Here is a 19028-nt window from a genome sequence, read left to right on the forward strand (position 1 = left end):
CTGCCGGAAGTGGCCAGCTGGCCCAGGGTGACAGCCTGAACCCCAGCATGTATGGCCACACCTCTGGGTCCTGGGCTTCCAGCAGGTGCCATACCTGCTCTGGGCTTTGTTCCTGGGAAGCCGTCCTTCTGGTCAAGGAAATGCTAAGTGAAACGGCGGATTCTCTGAAGCTCTGTAACAGGTGTGGTCTTGGAGCAGGAAAAACAAAACCACAGATGCCCCTAGCCGGTTTGGCTCAGCAGTTAGAACGTCGACCTGCGGTCCGGAGAGACCCGGGTTCGGTTCCCGATAAGGGCACCTACCACGGTTGCAGTTTGTCCCCGGCCCTGGTTGGGTCGTGCGGGTGGCAACCACTCGATGTGTCCCTTTCATGTCGATGTTTCTCTCTCTCTCTCTCTCTCTCTCTCTCTCTCTCTCTCTCTCTCTCCCTCCCTCACACTCTATCTGAACAAAAAATGGAAAAATGTCCTCGGGTGAGGATAAAAAAAAAAAGAAAGAAAGAAAAACAAAACCACGGAACCGTCCCTGAAATGAGCTGCTTGCCCATCACCAATCTGTTGGCAAAGTGGCCCGTTTCTTTCACGTTTTAGCTCTCTGTCCTCGCAGCTTCGAAGGGACTCCTGTGGTCTGAGAGAACGCCCTCCTTCCCAAGGGAAGCCACCGCACCCATCTGAGTGGCATGGAGTGGGCGCTGTGGGGACCTGCACCCTCCGAGGCACAGGCCAGCCCCCTCAGGCCTGGCAAAATCACTAACGGCACCTCTTTTGCTCCCACAAGCATCCAGATTAGGAAGACAAATTGCATGGTGACCCCACCAGCCAGGCGTCAGAACTGCTTCTGTTCCTGGTTGGCTTTGGGACCTGGTCGCTCTTGCTCATCCCTAAACGAAGGCGTCGTACAGCTTTCAGGGACACCAGAGGCATCGAACAGACAGAAACAGCTGCGGTGAGGAGCACGCAGCCCAGCTGCCTCTGTCCCACCAGCAACCCCGAGGCAGCCTGCAGGGCTCCTCGGGCACAGTTCACCCTCCGCCTGCAGGAACAGCGGTAACATTCCCCTGTGCGTTGGTATCGAAGGCTATACAAGAAGAAGCCTAAAAAGTCTCCACCTTGTTGATGGAGAACAGGACTTAGAGGGAAGCTCAGAGGACCAGTCAGCCAGGGCAGCACCTGCCGTGGGAGGGGGTCTGCCTGTGCAGGGTCTCCCAGGGTCCCTCTGCACCCTGCCCCCATCGCACAGGTGGACACCAGCTCATCAATGGTGGGCAAACAGGTGGTAGAGATTCAAGTAGCAAGACACAGGTCGTGTGAAAGTAATGTGCAGGTGCCCTGAGCCCCACCTGGCTACCCTTGCCGAACTGCAAAGCCCTCTCTGGGCCTATTAGTTCACTTGTGGAAATAGGCACTGAGGGTACTCGCCAACTAGGACAGGCCTCATCGTCATGGTGACCACGGATGCGGGTGTAGCGCTCTTGGGATGATATTCCATCTAATCCTGAGAGTGACCTAGGCTGCAGGGATGTCCGCTCCTCACTTCCGGATGAGGAGGCCTACTATGTGCCCCGACAGAGGACACAGCCCTCCACAGAAAGCCCTCTGAGAACAGAAACCGACTGGCACAGACTGTGACGTCAGAGTCAAAAATAAACTGATTCGCCAAAATGTGAATGGCAAGCTTCACCTGAATCTCCTTCGGAGAAGTCAGCTCCCTAACTTGTGCACCCTCCCGGAGGGCGGGCGACTACCACAGGGCCCCAAACCCACACACAGGGCCCCCAACCTGCAGCTGCTCGGGCATGTGTTCGGAACTCCGTGTCTGTGGCTCGCCGATCCGCGTCGGTAAACTGCACCCAGGCAGCACTGGTAAACGAGAGCTAGTCTGCTGGTGAAGGCCAGGTCTGGGCGCCCTGGGCTCTCATGTTACTGAACTCCCCACCCTCGCAAACTTGACCAAGTAAATAAATCTCAAAAATTCAGAAAGGTTAAGTGGATCAGGGCATTTGTTAAACTATTCTCAGTTTCTGGAAGTCAGAACTTTCCAGTAGTTCTGGAAGTAACAGCTCTAATAATCCTGATGAACATTTAGGATATTTCTCTAAATTTCCTAGTTCAACACCTATTGCTATAGAAAAGCACACAGACTCAGGTCTGCCCCACAACAGTTCTCTAGGGAGAGGCCCAAGCAAAGCCCTTCTCTTGTAACACAGGAAAACGCCTGCTTCGTGGACGACAGGCAACCTCCACTATCTGTACATTTTCTTTGAATACAAGAGAAGTTAAAGAAAAGACTAAATAGTCTCACACATGCACCAGCAGGTTACTTCATTTTCTCTTTTAACGAAGCCAGAACTGCTCCTCACCCCCAGAACTGCTCCTGACCCTCAGAGCTGTTCCTGACCCCCAGAACTGTTCCTGACCCCCAGAATTGTTCCTGACCCCCAACAGGGTTTGCTGCTTCGTCTCTCAGCACCTGTGGATTCAGAACCTGCTGTTGAGTGTGGCCCCAGAAGTACAGAGCCGAGGGTCCGGACCTGACTCTCAAACTGCGTGTTAGCACACACCCGCCACCCCGACTCGGTCACATCTCTACCCCTGTGCAAGACAAGAGCTCCTCGTGGGCAGGCAGCCCTGGGCAGGCAGCCATCCCTGAGATCATGTCGCAGTCCCGCTGCCAACGCTCGGCTGGAATGCCACAGGTTGGGTGAGCGTGGTCACTGAGAAAGGAGCTCAGAGACGGAAGTCCCTTTAGACATTTCAACAGCGGGGAGACCCTCGGCTGAAGATCACCCCCCGCCCGGTGCCGAGTGGCTCAGCACGGAGGCCGATGAACAAGCGTTCCTCGCGCTCTCATGACCTCCAGCACAAGTCTTCTGAGTTGGGCAGAGGGGCTGAGAGCCCCACCTCTGTCTTCCCTTGCCTGAGACGTGGTCATGAAATCAACAGCAACAACCATAGCAAATACGTCACGTCAGTGCAGGGATGCCCAGAGCCTGTCTGTGTTAAGACTCGCTGCTCCGCCTCCCACAAATAAAGTCAGCGTTAAGTTAAAGTTCCCTATTATTAATAGTCCATTTAGCACTTAAAAGCGCACCAATGATCCTCACACGGACGCCCCGCGCACTTGCTCGGGAGGCCCAAAGAAGAAGAATGTGCTGAGTAATATACCGTGAGAGTGAAGCTCTTCAATTACCACCGGCCTTAATAATTCATGAGGCGCGTCCTCTGTTGTACGACCAGCCCACAGTTACAGAGCTGGGAGGCCTGCAGCAGGCCGTTCAGGATCGATGTGACGGATGCTGCTGGGGCCTGTGCCAGAACATAATGGACCTAGCTCAGCCGCTCACATGTGCACAGAAGTGCATTAACTAAATACCAAACTGAAGACGTATAAAGACTTCTTTACACCGAGGACAGGTCCTTCGAAGACACGGCCTGTGTCCTGGTCCACCCCACCATCGGCGGTGGCTGGTAGCTCAGTACTTCCCACAGTAAATGTTCCCTGGGATCGAGTGTCCATCTGGCTGCATGGCATTGTCCACTGTGGCCAAACCACCATGCACAGAGAGCCCCGCTGCCTCCTGCACAGGGCGGCCTGAGAGCAGAAACACCTGCCACCAACGCAAGACAGCAGACTCGCAGCTGAAGACCTAGGGATGGGAGGGGGCTGAATTGCGACTGCGTTAACTATCCAGTTAATTGTCCAGCGTTCACTGTCCACCAAAGGCCTTTGATTGAAGCTCGATGCAGGAAGGACAAACCGAAACATCAGAAAGAACCGAAAGTGTAACAAATGCAAGTCTTACCCACACAGCCGTTTGCAAACTGTCTTCGACGTTTCACAACCTGAAGTTCGGGTGCGGCTGTGCCAGCACCCAGACGGCATGAGCTGGGGAAACTGGCCTCTAAGCCTTGGAAACACGTGTGCTTCATGACAACCGCACTTCTCCCAGATGGAGCTAGTCACTCAGCACTCAGCGCTCCCAGCCGCTCAGACAGGCATCGGATGTGCACTCCTGCCCCCACACTGAGGAGGCGGCAGCTCAGACCCACCCCCTCTGCAAACCATGGCCGAGGCAAGGCCAAGGGCAGCCTGATTCGGGGACAAAAGGGGTCCAAGACGCCCCAGGGGACCCTAGGCCCAGTCGCACCTTCCTTCCTCTTATCCTTTAATAAACTTTGAAAAGATTCCGACTTTCTAATAAATGCTGTTTTCTATTCACAGAACATATGTATATGTTTTAATAACCGGCCAGTAGGGTTGTTCTTTACACGTGCGTGTTTATTACAGTGGTTAAGAGCTTGGGTCCCGACACCACAGGGACATGCTGAGGACTAACAGACCATGTGAATAAGGCCCAGAGAAGTGCCAGGCAGGCGGCTGGCTCTCTGTGCTGTGAATGGGTCTGGGGTTTGTTCCACCTTGTTGTGTAACAGCTGCCAGATCCTACGATATGAACAGAGTGTACAAACAAATACGTTGTTTCTAGTGCTCCGACAAAATAATGCAATAGTGAAGGTTCTTATTTGCACCCGGTGCAAGGTTGTAGGCAAATTCCTAGAAGTAGAATTTCAGGTCTTGGAGTTGTGCATTTTGTGATGGACACAGCCAATCGCCCTGTAAGAGAAGAAGGTGACTCCACCGCCACCAAGAGGGCATGGGAGTGGGGCCACCCCACACCCTCATCAGCCCTCTCAGTGCCCTCGCTGGTCACCCCAGGACTCTGGGAGGCTTGGAGACCAAACATGAACATGAGTGGCACGCAGCCCCTGGGAGGTACATTGGCAGGGAGCCAGGCTCCTGCCCCAGCCCCGTGCCAGCAGTCTTCCTGAGTGCCCCGGGAGCACCTGACCCCTCCTCCACTGCAACCCGTCTCCGTTTAGACCTGTTTGCTTTTGCTTCGCATGGCACATGTTTGTTTACAGGGCAGGTAAGGCCCAGAGAGACTGGCTCGTCCAGCAGGCCATCAACCCTTCAGCCCACAAAAGGCTCCGTGGCCTCAATTAGCCAGGAACATGGAGAAGAATGAAGGCCTTGCTGGAGCGAACCCAGGAGAACCAGGCCCTGGGACAAGCAGGGCCCACACAGTCCCTTTCTTCCTGGGGTCTGCTTTCTGGAGAAACGACAGGGAGGCCCTGTCCCTGGTGCTGCTTTCCTACGGTTCTGCCTGGCCCAGGAACCGAGGCAGCTTGGAAACCACATTATGGGGAAGAGGCACGGGGAAAACAAGCAAGCGTGAGGCTCCGCCTTCACCAGCCACGTGGTTCCCAGGATGGAAAGCACCCCCTGCGTGCAGGTCTGAGGGCGGGTCCAACTCTGCCCTGGAGGTTCGCTTTCAGAGCACGACACAGATCGTCAGAAGAGAGCTAAAGGCAACTTCCAAAGACAGCCATGCAGAAGCAGAGCTTGGGGGGGAGACAGAGCCCCTGCCCCACCCAGCCATCTCCACCCCACTCGGAATCCACCTAGTCTGGAACTAAGTGGCGGTGTCCACAGAAGTGAAGCTTCCCTTGAACCCAGTGCACTGAGGACCCCAAACTCAGATCCCTCTCCTAAGGGACCTGCAGCCTCGGGGCCAGACGCATGGGCGCTGGGGACCAGGATGTCCCTCCACGAGGTCACGACTCCACACAATAAACAGAAGCAATTTGACAGACCTCACCACAACCGCCCGGTCACAGACATGGCAGTGACTTCCCTGTCACGGGGTGAAGCCCCTCATCAACTGCAGGGCCAACTTCAAAGCACCACTGTCCCCTTGGGAGCACCATCCTGCCCCGAGAAACCTCTCCCTGAGATCACGAACAGCTGCGAGGACTTTGACGGTCAACCGAGTTACGTCTGTCCACAGATGTCAGACGGTCCATTAGCTCCAAGAAGGGAGCCTCAGACAGAGGCCAACAGTGACACTCCCCACCTTCCCCACGACCTTCAAAGGGGAGGGGCCCTGGACCAGCAAAACTGGATCCTTTCTGGGCTTCTGGGCTTCCCTTCCTCCTTTAAATGTCTCCAAAGCAGAAAAGGATTTTTCTCCGTCATTTTCTTCTGGTGGGGAAGAAGGTGAAACAGCTCTACATCCTTCTCATTTTAGCTCCTGGTATCACAGGTTACCTGACACCTCTGTTTTTGTGGTGGGCCTGTTAGCAAACAGTAAAACCACGGGAGTGATCAAAAATTAAAGGAACTAAACGGCTTTCATCCCACTGAATGAATGACTGTATCTCACCCTGCACTTCCTCGGGTATTTATGGTGTTTACTCAGATCTTTTCTAGGCCAGAAAATTCCTGAGCTGACGACAGGCTGTCCTGTCACCATGACAAACAGGCGGAGGCTGGGTGATTGCGTTCTCCACCCTCCACACAGAATACATTAGACATCGCGCAGGCAGCATTTATTTTAGGGAGGCTTTTCATTATGGCGACGTGAAATGTCAAGGCTGAGCCGGGCGGCTCTCTGCAGACCTGCAGGCCCACTCATTATCTGATCCACGCACAGGCTCCTGCCCAGCCCCCAGAGCAGGAGCCCAACCTCCAAGTTAATTAACCGATCGGAAGCGCAGGAGGAAGGGAGACCAGCAGGGACGCAGCCCTCCAGGACGGAGGCGAGAGGGGCATCATGCCGGAGGCAGGCAGTGAGAAGCAGGGAAACCAGGGGAGGGGAGACCCTGGAAGAGCCACAGCCCAGGCCTCGGCTGCTGCGCCCACCACCCCGAACACAGAAATGACCGGCGTGCTGCCACTAACGTGCATAAAAGGAGGTGACTTTCATTTATTAAAAACATGTTCATTATGGGGGACAAGGGGTGGGTGGAAGTGGAAGAAGTTCTGGGGGATACATGGTGGTGGGAAAAATTAAAATATAGAAAAGAAACACGTTCATAAACTACATACCTATGAATATGTGTACTTTTTTTATATGGGGGAACTGGGGTCCAGAGAAGTCGATAATTTGGTCCCTCATAATATAATACACCCCTTACTCTTCCCCTGTTACTCCCAGAGATGGCAGGAACATTAAATGATTCCCTCTGGGGTCCTTGCTTTGGGAGAGAAAAACAGCCTTTAGACTAGATTTCCTTTCTCCAACTTTCGGAGGAAACCTGCAGAGGAAGAAGGTCTTCAAACACTGGTGTCGGTCATGCCCAATTTACACTGCACAGGACGGTGAGGTCTCCCAGAGGCCTCCAAACCAGTGCTCCTGGGCAGCCCCCTCATCTGCCAAGCTTCATGGAAATACGCCTCTGCCATGTGGGATACTTGCAAGTTGCCAAGAAAGTTCTCATCACAAGGAAAAAATGTCTCTCTTTTTTGTATCTATATGAGATGATGGATGTTAACTTATGTGGTAATGATTTCCAATATATGTAAGTCAAGTCATTATGTTAATCATATCTCAATAAAACAAAGAAAGAAGAAACATTTCTTAAAATAGTGGTTTCTATTTCTTTTTTTTTTTTTTAATTTCATGGACTAGTAACCTTTTTTTTTTTAACTTGAGGGAACTTATACAAGGTTGCCAAATGTTTGTTTCCAATTAAAAAGCCTTAAAGAAAAAAGAACCTACCACCTGCTATCGTAATCACTCCTTAAAAGAAAAAAAATCACTAACATCAAAAAAATATATATATAATCTCAGAATATAAAAAATGGAAGGATTCAGGAAAAAAAAGAGAGAGAGAGAGAAAGAACTCATGGATATGGACAACAGTGTGGTGACGGTGGAGAGGGGAGCCAAATGAGGGTATGGGGGGGGTAAATGGTGATAAAAAAATAAATGAAATGAAGAAAGAAAAAAACGAATATTGAAAAGTCTTTCCAAGTGAATAAATCTGGCCTGATGAAAAAAGGTCACTTGCCGTCCCTTCTGCGTGGAGGACACCATGTCTGCTCTGCCCTCACCAGCTGACCAGACTCGACAAATGGACCACATGGTCCCTGCCTGGGTGCATGTCCCCTAAGGTGCCTCACGATCTCTGTGAGGAAGTGTGGGCTGACTCCCCAGAACCAGACCATCACTGAGCAATGTGGAAAGAAATCACGCTTGGGCCTCCTCGGAGCTGGGGGCCAGTGCACCTACTCTGCTCCCCTGGATCTGAGGATGTCATGTGACGCTCCTGGCTGCCAGTGGGCACAGCCAGACACAGGGAGGATGAGTGAGCCTGGGCACCTGTGTGTCCACCTAACGTTGCTGCCCACAGGACTGATGCCTGGCCCCCCCTATGAAAGGAGAAGCATCACCATCTGTCCAGAGGAGGAATGGGCAAGGCCATGGGACACAAATGTATCTCCCATTTCCTGCTGGAAGAGTGGCCACCTCACCTTCAAAACCCAACAGGACACAGTGGCCTCAACTCTCTGAAACCACTCTGTTCTCCCCACTCACCAACAGCGGGGCCATCCTACCACCACTGCCTGTATGCTCCCCCTTTGCTCCCGAGCTTCTGAGCTCACTCGCAAGCAAGAACACAGTCAGCCTGACACCCCCCCGCCATCTGCATCAGCAACACAGAGCACCAGGCCAAGACTGGGTCGGGGTTGTGGAGTGAGCCCTGAGGAAGAGGTCAAGCAGCACCTGCTCAGAGTGATGTGTTCTTCCTCCTTCGGGTTAGAAGGTGTGTAGTGGCCCATCTCCAGGGCCTTTGCTCCTCATAAACCAGGTGGCCTGTTTCCTTGACCTACCTCCCCTCTACCCTCACCCATGTCCTGTGTCAGGCTTAAGTCAGGGGCTCTGCCCCTGCCTGGAATCTCATATCAGAAACACCCCTTGAGGCAGTGGACACAGCATGCTCTGAGTGAAAACCGAGTTGCCAAGGAGAGGAGACTCTCAGCTCCAGTCCTCAAATCCAGTGAAGAACCACGTGCTGCCCCTGCAGAGGGACCTCGCTCAGCCTGGCCCGTGGGCCCTGGAGGACTCAGCTCTGTGCAGTCGAGACAAGACAGCTGAAGGCTCACGCCTGCCCACACTGCCCTGAGCCCCAGATGCAGACATGAGCCCTTCCTTCTCACCCTTGTTTCCATTTCCTTTCCACAAACACTTCACTTTCTGTTTTCCCTGGTTGGTAATTTATGACACAACCCCAAGAAACAGATAATGACCTCACAGGCCCTGAACTTGCCTGTCGGCAAGGGTTCCTAAAGATGGTGGGTCACCTGTTAGCTGAGCACTTTATAAATTGGCAGATCGAGGTCAGCTGTAGTTTGCAGCAAAGGAGACAATCCTGAGATGCTGTTCTATCTTTTTAGGGATTTACGGAGGCGCTTTCTTCCTTTACCAAGTAGCTTCCCGAGACAGCAAAGTCACAGCCACCATGGAGGAGGAGGGGGAGTGGAGGAAGGCCCCAGAGAGCAAAGTCACAGCCACTGTGGAGGAGGAGGAGGAGGGGAGGAAGGCCAGACAAGCCCCTGACTTCCCAGCTGCTACCACCAGGGCCCCCATGCACACAGACGATTTGTGTGGTGCGTTTTCAAGCTGGACCGAGCATTCTAGTTCCCTATTTCATTCTGTTTCATTCTATCTGTGGCAGGGTTTGGAATCTTTTTAACAAGGCCCATGTTTGTCAGCACATCTAATGAAAAGCATCTATTTCTTAAGGGTCCCAAAGGTAAGAGCCGAGTTCACAGGCGCAGCTTCCATTTCCTGGCTAGAATTAGAAAACACAACAAAATAAATACCCATGGAATAAGAAATGCAGTACTTACTCACCAAAGTCTTCTCGTGCAGAGACATTGGAGAGCTTCCCGAACCAAGAACAGTACATGTGGCGTGGAAAATAGTTCTCTAGAGTCATTAAGTGAATTAACTTAATACAATTCCATTATAGGCCCCAGCCAGTGTGGCTCAGCGGTTAGCACATTGGCCTGCAGAACGAACGGTTGTGTGTTTGATTCCAGAGCAAGGCCACGTACCTGGGTTGCAGGTTTGGTCCTCAGCCCAGGTCGGGGTTGCACAGATGACAACCCATTGATGTGTCTCTCTCAAATCAATGTTTCTCTCTCTTTTCCTTCCACTCTATCTAAAATTCAATGGAAAAATATCCTCGGGTATGGATTAACAAATAATAATGATGATAATAAATAAATAAACAAACAAAATTCCATTATAGGAAGAGCACTAGGAACACAGGAAAAAGAAAGGCAGGGAAGGTTCTGGAAAGCAGGAAAGGTTCCAGAGACTGGGAAGGTTCTGGAGGACAGAGAAGGTTCTGGAAGGTAGGGAGGTTCCAGAGGCTGGGAAGGTTCTGGAGGACAGGGAAGGTTCTGGAAGGCAGGAAAGGTTCTGGAAGGCAGGGAGGTTCCAGAGGCTGGGAAGGTTCTGGAAGGCAGGAAAAGTTCTGGAAGGCAGGGAGGTTCCAGAGGCTGGGAAGGTTCTGGAAGGCAGGAAAAGTTCTGGAAGGCAGGGAGGTTCCAGAGGCTGGAAAGGTTCTGGAAGGCAGGAAAAGTTCTGGAAGGCAGGGAGGTTCCAGAGGCTGGAAAGGTTCTGGAGGACAGAGAAGGTTCTGGAAGGCAGGGAGGTTCCAGAGGCTGGGAAGGTTCTGGAAGGCAGGAAAGGTTCTGGAAGGCAGGGAGGTTCCAGAGGCTGGGAAGGTTCTGGAAGGCAGGAAAGGTTCTGGAAGGCAGGGAGGTTCCAGAGGCTGGAAAGGTTCTGGAAGGCAGGAAAAGTTCTGGAAGGCAGGGAGGTTCCAGAGGCTGGAAAGGTTCTGGAGGACAGAGAAGGTTCTGGAAGGTAGGGAGGTTCCAGAGGCTGGGAAGGTTCTGGAGGACAGGGAAGGTTCTGGAAGGCAGGGAGGTTCCAGAGGCTGGGAAGGTTCTGGAAGGCAGGAAAGGTTCTGGAAGGCAGGGAGGTTCCAGAGGCTGGGAAGGTTCTGGAGGACAGGGAGGCTCCAGAGTCAGGGACCCTGTCTTATTTGTGTTTGCATGTCCAGTGCCTGGCGCAGAGCCTGGTGCACAACAGGTGCTCAGTCCCTTGTCCTGACCAGAGCTCTCACCTGGCTAGTTGCATGGGTCAGTGTAAACACTTTGTTCACAGTGAGAACAGGGAGAGCTGACAAAGGGTGAATACCTGAATTTCCCTCATAATGTCATTTTGTTTGGTCCTGGTCAGCGATGTGAACTGCGAAGCCACTTGGTGCTATAACGATGGTGCCCTTCTCCAGGAGACAGCGCTTGCTCCTGTCTGGTGTCCAAGGGCCCAGTGACCCCGCCAGCCTTGTGCAAACAGGATGAGACTGCTCACAGCTGAGCCTCTGTTCCCATGGGATGTCCTGTCTCTGCTGGACCATTTCTCTCACATCTGCTGATATGGAGGAACCAGACTAACATCTGGAATGTGGTGACCACACACCCACACCCGAGCAGACTCTTTCAGAATGAGGCTTTGATTTGGGGATTGGTATCCATTTAATATACAGTCTTTGTGAGATGCTATTTTATGTAAGATCAGCTCGAAAGGTCTCGAACATTCTTTTTTCCACAGCACTTTACTTATTTATTTATTTTTTTAATCCTCACCCGAGGACATTTTTGCATTTATCTTCAGACAGAGCAGGAGGGAGAGAGGAAGAGAGAGAGAGAAACATTGACATGAGACATCGAGTGGCTGCCACCCACACGACCCCAACCAGGGCCGGGAACAAACTGCAACCAAGGTACATGCCCTTAGCAGGAACCGAACCCAGGACTCTCTGTTCCATGAGCTGACGCTCTAACCACTGAGCAAAACCAGGCAGGTCACAGCACTTTACTTTAAATTTACCCTAGATATCTACCGTTGTTTCAGATTTCCTAAGGAAAACATTTAACCATTAAACAAATGCTATATATTCTTTAGCAGTATCAATTTAGACTGAACATATCACTTCTCACATTACTAATAGACTTCTTAATTAATGTACTGATATGTCAATAATGTAGTTTACAACTGCCCAAAAGTGGATCTGACATCTACATCACTACCTCAGAATCTCTGGAGAATAAGAACAGGCATATCTACATAAACATCCAAATTCTCAGCGCGACTGCACATTTTTATCTTCCCAGAATAGCACTAAATCAAGATGTTCTTTGAGAATTACATCTTACTTCCCAAAGATACAGCATAGAAATAATCAAGCAGAATCTAATTTCATTACTAAAGATTGATATTCTTTTTGTCCCTTCACACCTACCATATATTTTACTAACACATTTTTCATTCCCAAACTGTCATTTTGATATTGCCTTGGTCGTACCAGCAAAGTAATTTAACATTTCTAGTTATTTGATCTGTATGTATGTACCCACATCCTCTATGATGAGGATAAATTAAAATCTGAGTTCATTATATGTTAGGAATAGACAACTATTGGAGGTTGTCATAAAAATGAGAAAATAAGTTGATCTTGCTTCTTAGGGGACTAAACTAAGAATCTAATCTGTATTCTGAAAAATATTTTTTCCATTTATAAAATGCTTTCTCCTGCTTAGACTCCCCGCGATGAAAGACCCCTGTAAAACAGAATTCTCTGGGCTTCCACCATCCTCACTTGATGTGCCCCTTAAAGTACTTGCTTCTTGCCCCAAACAATGCAAAAGCAAACAGGAGCCCCAAGGCCTGGTGTGGTCACTGAAACGGAGACGTGTGCACAGTAACTCATGCAAATCACCAGCAGGCCGGGTATGGCCTGGGCATGGGGCCACCCTGCACAGGGACCCTGCAAGGCTCTTGCCAGAAGAGGAATTTCAGTCCAAAGCGGTTTCTGCAAGAAATGAGTGTCTGCGAAGTTTTGCTTCTGACATCAGTTTCTCTGTTTTACTCAACTCTGACACAAGCCTTTGTTTAGGGCTGGGAATGTGGAGTCCTCGCTGGGCAAGCCCCAGAGCATGCTCCTCACAGCACAAGAGCTTCACGTGGGGACCCCCAATGCCCCTACTCCTCCTTCACAGACACCCTGTAGGGTTTTCTGAGGAGTGACCTGCTGCGTGAGTCATGCTTCACACCAACAGCAGCAGAACGGGGACCCGGGACGTAACAGCTAGTGGTCATGGCAACAAGGCAGTGCACACATCTCAGCTCCTAACCCTCCCCACTTTCCACAAATGGTAAGGGGTTCTCCAGGAACCTCACAAAAGCCAGGAGGGAGCAAGCTGAGTGCTTCTCCTTGTCTTTCTGCCTTTCTCTGAGAGAAAGGCTGTTGGGAAGAAGCAGGTGACCTACAGGAGTAAACACAGAAATTGGCATCGACTCCAAGCCCACAGCTGCCCCCTTAGGAACCTGACACAGCCCCAAGGAGGCCAAGGAACACCCAGGATACTCATGGACCCGGACTTGCCTTCCCCACACTGGCCCACAAGAACCATCTTCACATTGCAGTTCGGAGGGCTCGAGTTGGGAGTACAGTGAGGCCCCCAGCGCTGTGCAGACAAGCAGGAAGGGACAGACTGTAGTGACATCTGGACACCAGTGAGGTGTGGCCTGGAGGTCAGAGCCCTCCCCTGCAGAGGGGGGCTGGGTCCTGTTGGGCCCACACACCCTGAGCCCCAGATCAGAGAGTGTGAGCCCAGGGTCCACACTGAGAGATGCTGCAGGAGTCACTCAGACCTTTGGGGACAGCAAGACGCAGCATCAGCAGCACAGTCGACTTTTCTAAAAGAGCATGGTGGCATGTGGCATGCAGTGTCCTACACCTCAGGTCCCCAGGGAAGAGGAACAGAAAGTGGTAGGTGTAGGAGCCCTGTGTGCGGGTGGGTGGTTCCCTGGCTCTGCAGGGCTTGGGGTGGAGGGTGCTGTCTGTGTGGCAGCCTCGCAGCGAGGGGAGCTGTGATTGGTGCAGTGGGGCCCCAATGTTTCCACACTAGTGTTCAAGTCCTTCAGTCTCCATCACCAAATGTTTTCCATGCTTTGGTGACAAAGCAAAAATCCAGACACTTCAACACTGTGCAACCCAGACATGTCAGATGTCCTTAGAAGCATGCTCTGGCTTCTGTATTCGTCAAATATTACATATTTTAAAAGAAAGTGATTAATGTGTCTGAAAAAGGGTATACACTATCCTCTTTTTATTACACTTTCCACTCAAACATGTAAGAATCTGTAGGACTATTTCTTCTTTTTTTTTTTTAAATCGTCACCCAAGGATATTTTTTCATTGATTTTTTTTTAGACAGAGAGGAAAGGAGAGAGAGACAAATCATTGGGAGAGAGAAACATTCATCGGTTGCCTCCCACACATGCCCTAACTGGGGACTGAAGCCACAGCCTGGGTTTGTGCCCTGAAAGGAATTCCAACCTGGAACCTTTTGGTGTAGGGAGCGATGCTCCAGCCAACTGAGCCACCCAGCCAGGGATAAGCCCTATTTTTTTATTCAATGGTTTTTATCTCTTCAGAAGGGTGATATGAAATAAATTTAACAGTGTCATCACCATTAATTATTCTCATTATTACAATATGATCTGCCTGCATCATAGTTGAGTGTGACTATTTTTCAAATATGCTTATTGAAAGCATAAATCAGCCCTGGCCGGTGTGGCTTAGTTGGTTGGAGCATCATCCCATACACCAAAAGGTGGCAGGTTTGATCCCCAGACGGGTGCATGCAGGAGGCAACCAGTCGATGTTTCTCCCCCACATGATGTTTCTTTCTCTCTCTCTAAAAAAATAAATTATCTCTTACTGGTTTGGTTCAGCATTTAGAGTGTTGGTCGGAGGACCAAAGGGTTTCAGGTTCAATTTCTGGTCAAGGGCATGTACCTGGGTTGCAGGTTTGATCCCCGGCCTGGTCAGGGTCGAGTGGGAGGCCACCAACCAATGTGTTTCTCTCTCACATTGATGTTTCTCTCTCTCTCTCCCTCCCTCCCTTCCATTCTATCTAAAAATAAATAGAAAAATATCCTCAGTGAGGATTAACCAAAAAAAAAAAAAAATCAATTAAAAAAAGTAAATGAATTACTATTTAAAATCTAATGGTATTACTTTTGCAAAAATCTCAATAGTCAATTCAGCCAAGACTTGAAGCCACCGAAGTAGTATTATTTGCAATAATAACAGTGTTCCACCCTGTCTGGCCATCAACCTCCAACATTAAATGCAGAAACTTGGAGCTTCTGGGAATAATAATTAGGACTCTCTCGCCATCTCACATGATCAATCCTCCCCAAACCTCCAAGATCTTGGCTCTCTGCTCTGGGGTAAACTTAGAGAGATGACAGGTGAAGCCTTTTCATTTCTCTTGACTTCTAATGAGCGAACTGTAAAGATGACTGAACTGGAAGGAACAGGCAACCTCCCAAACTGTCAACAAGCGCAAACGGCAGCTTTGTCATTTACTTTCTGTGCCGGACCCACAGCCACTCATTCCCACCACGTTTTTGGAAATCGCCTGCAGTTTCCGGCTATGCCCGAATCCTCTTTTTGTCTGTTGACAATTTCATAGAATCTAGGACCAGAATACCCTGGCGAAGCAGACAGGTACAAGGCCACTGGAAGGCCAGGTCCCAAGGATGGGCGCACGCCCTCGGAGCTGAGCCCCATGTTCCCATGGGGCTTTAATCACATCTGCATCTGCTCATGCAACAGTTGCATCCAGCGGAAGCTTGTGGATCACAGCCTCCCGTCTCCAGGTGGAAGCAGAGGAAGAGGCTGAAGAAGCCCTGCAGTGCATTTTGGCCAAAGCAGACGGGCCTCTGAAGGGCAGAGGGGCCTTGCAGTGGGAAGACAGGTAGAGGGCGACTCTCACTGCTTCTTCACCAGGCTCCACTGCCCGCCAGCCACCAAGAAGCCGCACTTTCCCTGGTCGGCCTCGTCTGGTGCACGGCAACACCAGCTACTTCAGAGAACATGCACATCGCTGAACTGTCTTCAAGCTGTACCACAGGTTAATTACTGCTTTCAGCTGGATTAAAGCCACAGCCCTAAATGGAAAAAGCCTTGGCCTCCAAAGCCAGTTTTATTGGCTGCTCTGTCCATTTGCAAGTTGACTATATTTTGCTGTTGGAGTCAGACTTGATTTGCACCATTAATATAAAGTCCTTTTCCCTTTGGAAACCAGGTCAGCCTTTCTCCTGAAAATTTCTTTCATCAAACAAACCATTTCCAAACGCATCCTTTATACTGTATGTAGGACACTGCATCCGAAGCTGGAATGGGCTTTCAGAACCACATGGTGACGAGAATGCCCATTTCATAGGACAGTTCCATTCTCTCCCCGCCTGGCATGCATCATGAAAGGACGAGTGACTGAAATGAGCCATCCTTGGCCTATTTGCCACTACTCTTTTTTTTTTTTTTTTTAATTCTTTTTTCTTTATTGATTTTAGAGAGAGAAGAAGGGAGAGGGAGAGAGAGATAGAAACATTGATGAGAGAGAACATTGACTGGCCGCCTCCTGCACGCCCCCCACTGGGGATCAGGCCCACAACCTGGGCATGTGCCCTGACTGGGAATCGAACCGGCCACCTCTTGGTGCAGGGTCGACACTCAACCACTGAGCCACACCAGCCAGTATTTGCCACTACTCTTAAAATTTTCTTATGAAAGTCATCCCTCCTTCATCCCTTACCTTTTTTTTTTGTTGTTTTTTAATTCTCACCTGAGGACGTTTAGAGAGAGAGGGGGGAATCGAACTGGCAAACTTTTTGCGCACAGGATAATGCTCAACCAACTAAGCCACTCACACTGGGCCTTCATCCCTTACTCTGAAGTGTGCTTTTTGTTCTGACAAGTCTGAAATGATTGGTATTAATGCATTTTAAAAATCTGATGCAAATAAACAAGTGGGGCTACTTCAAACTAAAACGTTTTTACACAGTGAAGGAAACAATCAACAAAACAAAAAGACAATCTCCTTAATGGAGAATCCATTCACGAATGATACATTTGATAAGGGGTTAATATCCAAAATATTTAAGGAACTCATACAACTTAAAACCAAAAAACCAAATAATCCAATTTAAGAATGGGCGGAGGACATATATGCGTATCCCATGGACACAAGCAACAGTGCGGTGAAAGCCAGGGGAGGGGTGTCGGGGGCTGGGTGGAGGTGGGCAAAGAGTGAGGAACAACCTGTAATAGTGTCAACAGTAAAAAAGTATACAACATAAATACATAATAAAAATGGGCAAAAGACACACAGATGGCCAACAGACATCAGAAAAGATGCTCAACATCACTAATCATCAGAGAAGTTCAAATTAAAGCCACAGTGAGACATCACTGCATACCTGTCAGAGTGGTTGTCATCAATAAATCAGCAAACAACAAGTGCTGCCGAGGACGTGGGGAAAGGGAGTCTCATGCACTGTTGGTGGGATTGTACATTATTTCAGCCACTGTGGAAGACAGTATGGGAATTCCTCGCAAAAGTAAAAACAGAGCGGCCATACAACCCAGTAATTGCACTCCTGGGTATTTACCCCCCACCCCCAAAAAAACAAAAACATGAATTAAAAAAGACATATACACTGCTGTGTTTATTGCAGCATTATTTATAATAGCCAAGATGTGGAAGCAACCCAGGTGCCCATCATTAGATGAATGGATAAAGATGTGGTACATCTATACAAGGGAGTATTAGTTAGCCATAAAAAAAAAACTACATCTTACCATTTGCAACAACATAGATGGACCTAGCGGGTATTATGCTCAGTGAAATAAATCAGACAGAGAAAGACAAACACCATATGATTTCACTTATATGTGGAATGTAAAATACAAAATAAATGAATAAACACAGCAAAACAGAAAGAGACCCATAGAGAATGGATGGGGGGGGAGGGGGCAAATGCACAGAAGCCCAGCAGCCTCTGAGCGGAGAGGGTGGGGCACGTCGAGCACAGGCTTCTACAGCAGCACCTGTGTTCCTGCCCCAGGTAGGCTCAAGGTGCCCCAAACAAGTCATCCTTTTCCAAACATCAAAATTCCCTCAGAGAGGCAAACCAAATAATTGAATCTGACACCCAGAACAAGCCCAAGTCGGGGAAATCACCCTCCTCTACCCGGTCAAAGAGCATTTTAAAATTTTCTTAAAATAGGTCCAAAGAGCCTAGAGGTTCTTAGAAGTTCTGAATCTCCGTAGAGAAAGGCAGTTTGACAAGTGGAAATAGCTTCTGTCCATATAAGAGCAAGAGTCAGACAGCCCTGCTCCTGTGCAGAACCTTCTGCTGAGACCGGTATCTTACAGAGCCAACCCTTCCCGATTCTGGGGTCACCCACCGGAAAAGGAAGGAAGACTCTGAAGGCAGGAGACCTAGGGCCCAATCCCAGCCCTGGGGTCCTGCCATGTATTTCTGAGCCGTTCCGAGCTTCAGTCTCTCCATACTCTGGGAGGATGTGGAACCATAGGTAGAAGCTCCCGGGGTGGCCAGGGCTCAGGCAACAGGGAAGAGGAAGAGTATGAGCTGTGCTGGGTGATGGGACTTCTGCCCTGTCACCAGAATCCATACGTGGATCAGCACACACACACAAAATCATTTCACTGCATGATAATTTTAATTCAACTAAAAAAAGGAAGCTCCCCAATCTGTTTTATAGTATCAGCTCGCCCCCTCCCTTCGGGTGCCCTGAACCCCCCTCCCAGGACCCACAGGCTGACAGCATGTATCCCTTCGTTTTCTGAATCACAATCAATATGATTGGAGGGAAGAGATAAACACAAAATACATCAAACACCTCTTATCCACCTCCACACACAGAGAGTCAACACCAAGTGATCATCGAAAACCCGGAACAGCTTACTTATCTGCCCACATCACACGCAGGTTTGAGAGACAGATGGACCTTGAGCATCGCACATCTGCACCTCAGTCCAAAGTCCACTTCTTTAGGCTAGGTTTGGAGTCACCCACGAGTCCACACAGAAGCAGACTAACAAACAAAGAACTCACTCACTATGTGAACATAAGTGTTTCTAGGAGGACCACACCCCTTCTTGTTTGCTGCCCTGGATATTTAAATAGTGGTTGTGGCAGAGCTGCGAGAGACAGCACAAATTAAAAGAAGAAATTTCCTTCTGCTTTCAACTAACTCTGTTTCCAGGTAGCAGCAAAATGCATTGAC

The 19028-nt window shown here is 49.8% G+C and overlaps 1 protein-coding gene across 1 annotated transcript in view; it reads right to left on the minus strand.

Annotated features, from left to right (window-relative positions):
• PTPRN2 (protein tyrosine phosphatase receptor type N2) overlaps positions 1-19028 on the minus strand; it is a 385447-nt gene that overhangs the window by 362624 nt on the left and 3795 nt on the right. The gene's annotated exons all lie outside the window — the stretch shown is intronic.

Source organism: Molossus molossus, unplaced genomic scaffold (genome assembly GCF_014108415.1).
Source record: "Molossus molossus isolate mMolMol1 unplaced genomic scaffold, mMolMol1.p scaffold_m16_p_7, whole genome shotgun sequence".
Classification (NCBI taxonomy): Eukaryota; Metazoa; Chordata; class Mammalia; order Chiroptera; family Molossidae; genus Molossus; species Molossus molossus.